Below are 6,590 nucleotides of genomic sequence, written 5' to 3'. Positions count from 1 at the left end.
CTTCAGTAAGAAGATCCCTTAGGGCTTAATTTCCATGTGCATAACAGGGTGGAAGTATTAGCCTTCAAGTTAGTCATACAGCTCAACCTGCAGAGTGCAGCTCTCAGATGGGCCAGTAACAACATTCCCTGCTCAGCAGCTGACTTTACAAGTGCCTGTTACAGCTTTCACTCTACCAGTGACCATTTTTGATTTTAGCACTCAAGCTCCATCTAGCACAGAGAGAGTGTGCTCAGAAACTCAAAAATCAGTGCTGCAGCTGGATAGGAAACATCCTCCCATGTAGATGCCCAACCCCATGCTTTGTCTGAGACCAAGAGAGAAACAAGCTCCTTGTCTTTTGCTTCTCCAGCTTTGGAGATTGACACGCTGCTCTTAAACAAAGCAGGCACAGGAAAAAAGCACCTGCATACAGGAGGTAGGATGGCACCTACTGAGCAGGGTGGCTCCAGGCTGAGTCCTGCAGAGTGGCAACCAGTCCCACCAAGCTGGAGATGCACCTGATAAGAGCAGGCAGCTCTCCCAGGCTTGTATCTGCTTTTATGTTTGGAGGATGGTGGTGCAGCAAGACAGCTGTGGCCTGTTGAAACTCTCATGTTTGTGTCCATGGTGGCTGTTTTATGCTGCTCTTGCACTCGGTGTCTGGGTGCTGCAGCACAAGCAGCGGGTTGCAGGTGGCTGAGAGGGTGCTGCATTGTGTTATGTGAGAACAAGCCATGGAGCTGAGAATGCCTTAACCTGCTCATGCTGCTGCAAGTCATGGTGATGAGCAGTTTCTTGGAGACCTTTCTAGGCCAAGCTGTAGAAAAAGTGTTAGTTTTTCCCTCTGAAACTCTTGTAATGCTTGGAAGGATGCCCAGGTGACCCACCAAATCCTGCTTTAGGGTGCACTCCAGCAGCTGGTGGGGAGAATGTTGCTGCTGTGGTCTATGAGTCACATTTTTCTGTCATTTTTAGAGCAGAGCCTATGGTCGTGGTCCTCAGCTTTAGATTTTGCACGTCCAATATTTGCAGGTTATCAGATGTATATTTTCCCCAGGATCACCACCTGGAGAGTGGCAAATAATTGTCTACATGGCACAGGTGGTCTTGAGGCCGATGGGCAGCCTTAGCCCAAGTTTAAACTGATAGGACCACAAGGAAGGAAATTACCAGGTGTGACAAACAGGTGATGAAAAAGTGTTTGGCCCACACTGGCCTGCCTCTGAAGTAGTAAGGCAGTAATGGGAGAAGCTACCAGAGAAAAGGATGGAAGGATGCTGTTGGGGAGCCTGAGGGTGACAAATGACAGAAAATGTTGAAAGGGGGGAAATGCTGATTTACTGGTGTCACTGAGCATGGGTGTGGAGTCAGCAAATAAGGCTGCTGCATCAGCAGGATGGGGGCAAATGAGGAAAACAGGAATGGGGCAGGTTAATTATTTCAGAGGGGAAAAGTGGGGGGAAGGGAATATCAGGTCAAAGACATTTAGTGGGTAGGCTGAGTGTGTAAGGACAGTTACTGTAGGGACCTACAGAGCATCTGTGTGTGTGTGCACACAACAGTCTTTAGCCCAGCCACAGGTGCCCACTGAGCACATGTTTAACTACATTTCTGAATCCTGGTGGTTTCTAAAGCATCATAAAATTAAGTAAAAACATCAACTGAATCATCTTAGAAAGTTTTCACCAAAAGATTACCCCTCATCCCTAAAGCACACTCAAGCCTTCCACTGCAAATAAATTGCTCCATACCTCAGTAAAAATAAATTGTTCTTTAAAATGCAATTTTACAAGTACTGTTAAATATAATCTTTTCCATAACCCATTGACACTTTCCTTTTGCTCGACTGAGTCCTGTGAGCACTTAAAAAATTCCCAGCACTTGGTGGAAACACTAACTGACCAGCTGTTAAAACCAAACAAAAAAAGTGCTGGTGTTTATGGAAGCTTTTTAAATACTGACACATACACACCCACACTTTTTCCTCTACTTGGAACAACAAAAGCAGCTGGAAAGCAGATTTCGGAATGCTTAACAGCCCTAGGAAGGATGTAGCTTTGTGTCTCAAGTCTTGTAACAGCTTATGAGCACATGACTTACCTCACACAAATGCTTCCACTGAAGAGGATGACTTAACATGCCCAAAGCAAAGTATTAGCATGACACATGTTGAAACACCCCTACGTAAGAGGCATTTTCACTAGTTACAGAGATGTCACCCAAGAGCCTCAGTTCAGTGGTATGTTATGGAGAAAAAGGAAAAGGCAGCAGATATAAATGCTTGGCGTCAACCTTGTTTGCTCATAATTACGCTCCTTGACACACGTTTTCGTATGTAATACAGCCAGTCACAACTGGGAACTCCATAACTTAATCACAGAAGAAAAATTTCGAGTACCAGCGTAGAAGAAACATCTCCTGGTCTGCAGGTGAAACAATCCTTACAAACCAACATGCCTAGCTGCGGTGAACGGGAACGGGCAGGAGATGGCGCTCGGTTTCTGTAGGTCTTTCCAAGGTTTGACTGCTCTCTGGTGCACAACACGAGTCTATGAAAGAGAAAAGATTTAAATATTGTACTGACTAACCCTATTTAATATGCAAGAAAAAAGCCTAAAAGCAGACCTTAAAGTACGACTTCTAACCAAACGCAGTATCGTGGCTGTTCTTCAGAAACTGTGATTTCTGCTATCTGCTGCATATCTCCTAAGTGTCAGATACTGAATATGCTCCCTCAGAACTCCAGCCAGCCCTTCCCAGGACTTGTCTGAGGTAGCCACTTTCATAATTAACCATTTTCTGACATCCTTTTTCCTCCAGATACCCCTGGTGAAGTTCCATTGACTTAACAGAGGTGAGGGCCTGCCCCATAATATTTTAGTACCTTGTTTTTTCTCATTGTAACTGAGGTCAGAATCAGGCCTGAAATCAAAATAGTTAGGGGTTTTTTTCCCAACTAGATGGCACTTTTTCCCAACTTAGACAGGAACAAAACCCTGATGGCACTCACTAAGTGATTGCAATTATGGTCAATACAAACCTTGATAAAGGATGTGAATAAATCCTGAATCATGAAGAAATATTGGTGATGTTTTCTCTTTGTAGATAAAATATGACAAGTTTGTAGTTGTATACAAGGAAACTTTCAACCTAAGTCACAGTTCAGTACTAGAAGGGGTTAAGTAAGTTCTGCAAGTCTTTCCCATGCTGCTCCAAATGGGAAAAACATCCATCTTGATTGATTAATTTCTAAATCAAGTGTTTCTGAATAATGAAGGAAATAGTTCTGTTCAGAAGTGGTATATACAAAGGAATGGATGTATTCTCTGAGTAAAAAGTACTTAAAGTGGCATGAAGGAATTAATTACTTGGAAATATGACTTAGATAATTTTATACATTTGAAAAAGCTAGAAGTCTTAATAGAGAGGCCACACTAGGAGCCCACAGCAGAAATGAGAAATAAAATGCCATCTTCTAAATTAGAAACTTTGAAATGTCATTCTGATACTTCAAATTTAACAAGCCAAACAGAATCTGGATCCTGATGTTCAGAAAATACATCTTCACAGCTTTGTAAAGTCTCTTGTAATAGACACCCAAATCATGACAGCCAGCTTTCCTAATGTCTTCTCCAAATCTTCACTCTAGTTCCTCAGCCTTGAGGTTAGCTCTGTCTCCCCTTCTCAGCCCCTCAGATTATTCCTGTAGATTTTTAAAAGACAGCACACCACTGTTTATATGTTCTGCACCCCAGTGCTTGCCTGCAGATGCTCAACACTTGTTTAATCATCACACCAGAAATGTGCCATCATCATTTGGGTTCCAGCTTTTTGCATCAATGTAATGCCTGCTCAGGAAAGCTCCAGCTTTGCTCCAGTGAAGTCCCTGTTTACTTCAGCATTTGTGATGTCAGCACCCCCTGCAGAGTGCCCAGAGTCCTCATCCACCCCCAGCTGAGAGGCACAGTAGTTCCTCTGGTTTTGTAACTCCAAGGAGAGAAAACACCTGATCAGCAATGGAAATACACTGTTGGAAGGAAGAAATTCCTCCTCCAGCTCTGTGTCCTGCCAGCAGAAGATCATTCATATGAACAATGCATGAAGCAGTTTGGGAAAAGTATATGAAAATTATTTTCTCACTGAGCAGTGAAAGTAGAAACCACTTTTCTTTGTTGGAATACAAATGCACTAATACACAGAGAAATATCTTTCTTTCAAAGGCTCCTTGTATTTTAAATCTCCATAACCAGTGAGCAGCCACCATAGCTGTATGGCAACAGTGCCTGGTATCCATTTTCCTATAAATGTCATTTCTGTGAGCTCAAACTTTGCTAATGTATGAGAATAGGCGTTGACTAAATATCAGAGGTCTGTAACATTAATCAATTGGTTAAGAACTAAGGATTTTCCATGTGTCTCATATTTTTGATAGCTTCAGGAAACTCTTTTATGTATTTAACACTGGTGAATCTTTGGATCAGGTACTAAAACAGTCTGTAGAACAAAGCCAGACTCCTGGAGAACATCCTATTCCATGTTCGTGTAAGGCAGATAAAAGCAAGAGATTATCTCTTTGGGATACTAATTAATCTAGGTGGGATGTATGTGCTTCTATGGTATGTCATTGCCCTGGGAGTCCATGTCCAGTTGCTCTGTCTCCTTTGCTTACATGGTGCAAGCAGTACACATAGCTGTTAAAATGGCTCAATCTCATGGTGGTTTATTAAGCCACTACTTTAGGGACACCAGTGCCAAAAAAGCATGTTGATGGGCTGATTTTGAGTTGCCTCTGTCTTTTGTGATCTTTCACATGAGAATTTGCTTGGACCACAAGGCCTTTCAAACTTAGCAGCCAATTACAGATTTCAAACAAAAGTGTAACATAAAGGCAAAAAACAGTGCTACCTCTCAGGTATTACTCTCCTGGTTTCCAGTCACCTGAACCGTGGACTTCTTCACCAGAGGTGGTATCTTTATGTGTTATAGTCTTTAATGTTTTTTTTTCTTTCGTGAACTTCTCTAAGACTTGGAATCCTTCTACAGTTTCATCATCCACAACATCTTGTGTCAATCACTTCCACAGATTAACATGTTGTGGGAAAAATTGTTTCATTCCCTTTTGAACCTGAAATCTTTTGGTTTCACCTGCTGTTCCCTTGTTCCCATAGATAAGTAATTCTTTTTTTCTTTACTTTTTCCCATCCTACTCATGATTTTATACATTCTTACCATATTCATCCCTTATTGTCTGCTTTTTTGACCAGTCTGCTTTTCTCAGGGGAAAAATCCCACAAATTTGAGCTTTCATGTTGCCACTCTGAGAACTTGAACAGAGCTTTTTCATTCCTGCTCTATCTTTTTGTGATTGGGGGTGGGGATAGGACCTACCTACAGCATTCAAGAGGTGGGCACACCATGGAGCTGTATAAGGACACAACAAAATTCTCTCTTTTATTCTTTACTCTTTTCCTGCTAATTTCTAAGATCCTGTGGTTTTAAATTTTTTTTTCCTGCTAATTTTAATATCCTGTGGTGTTTTTATTTTTTTCCTAGTGGACACTTAGCTACTGTTTTCATGTTGGTATTTATTAGGTGAGAGATCCTGACATTCCCATTTAGTTTTGGTATTCAGTCACAATTTGCTAGCTTTTAGCCCTGCTCAAACAAGGGATCTGAGCAATCCAGCTGCCTCCCTCAAGACAGCATCATACATCTTGGCAGCACTGGCAAACTAGTGTGGAGGCTGCTGGGCTGTGTAGGTACCCACCTGCGCACAGAGGCAGGGGCTGCCAAGGCTGTCCTTGCTGGGAAGCCCTGGAAACTGGACATTTTTTAGCCCACACACCATGGGAGCAGGGAACATAGTGTACATCTGACATTTCCCTCGCCCCAGCACTCCCTCTGATGTGATATTTGCCAGGTATCTCTCAGCCATCTTAGGAGGTTGCAGTCACAGTTATTGGCAAGGCTGCTGGTCCCTGCCCTCATAAGTGCAACTGCTGAAAGAGCAAGGCAATGGAATGGGGGCAGGTGGTTTTTGTAAAAGTTAATTAAAATAATGTGACATTAGAAATTCCAACATGCACATCAGTCTTTGCCTGTTTACATTTTGTCCTCATGTCATGATTAACATTTCACTGGGCCCGCAGGAGACAGGCAAGGAGAGTGCACAGAAAGGGAGATTGCAAGCAATTTATCATCCTTGGATTGATAAAATGTCTCACTATTTTCCAATACAAATTGCAAAGAAAACCTGCTGTGAAAAGTTCTATATTTGTTTTTCTTTGAAGACCCAGGCAACTGTTTAACTTTGTGAGCTGATTATGACTGTATGCCAACATAGAGATGTTCACTATTGATGTTTTGTTAATTGGAAAGAAAACAAAGACAGGGGAAATTAAACTTACCAACTCCCCCAGACTGTACACAGCCATCACTAACAACTCAAAGGCAAGTACCAGGAGGCAACAGAAACTTCAGACTGTAGGCACATTTAATAGAGCTGACATGTTTGTGTGTTTGTTTGTTTCTATTAATTTGTTACTATTTTCTTGTCCTAAGAGTAAAACGTGAAATATTTAACATGGCTGACAGATATCATATGAGGA

Source organism: Strix aluco, chromosome Z (genome assembly GCF_031877795.1).
Source record: "Strix aluco isolate bStrAlu1 chromosome Z, bStrAlu1.hap1, whole genome shotgun sequence".
Classification (NCBI taxonomy): domain Eukaryota; kingdom Metazoa; phylum Chordata; class Aves; order Strigiformes; family Strigidae; genus Strix; species Strix aluco.
This window is presented reverse-complemented; position numbering follows the sequence as displayed.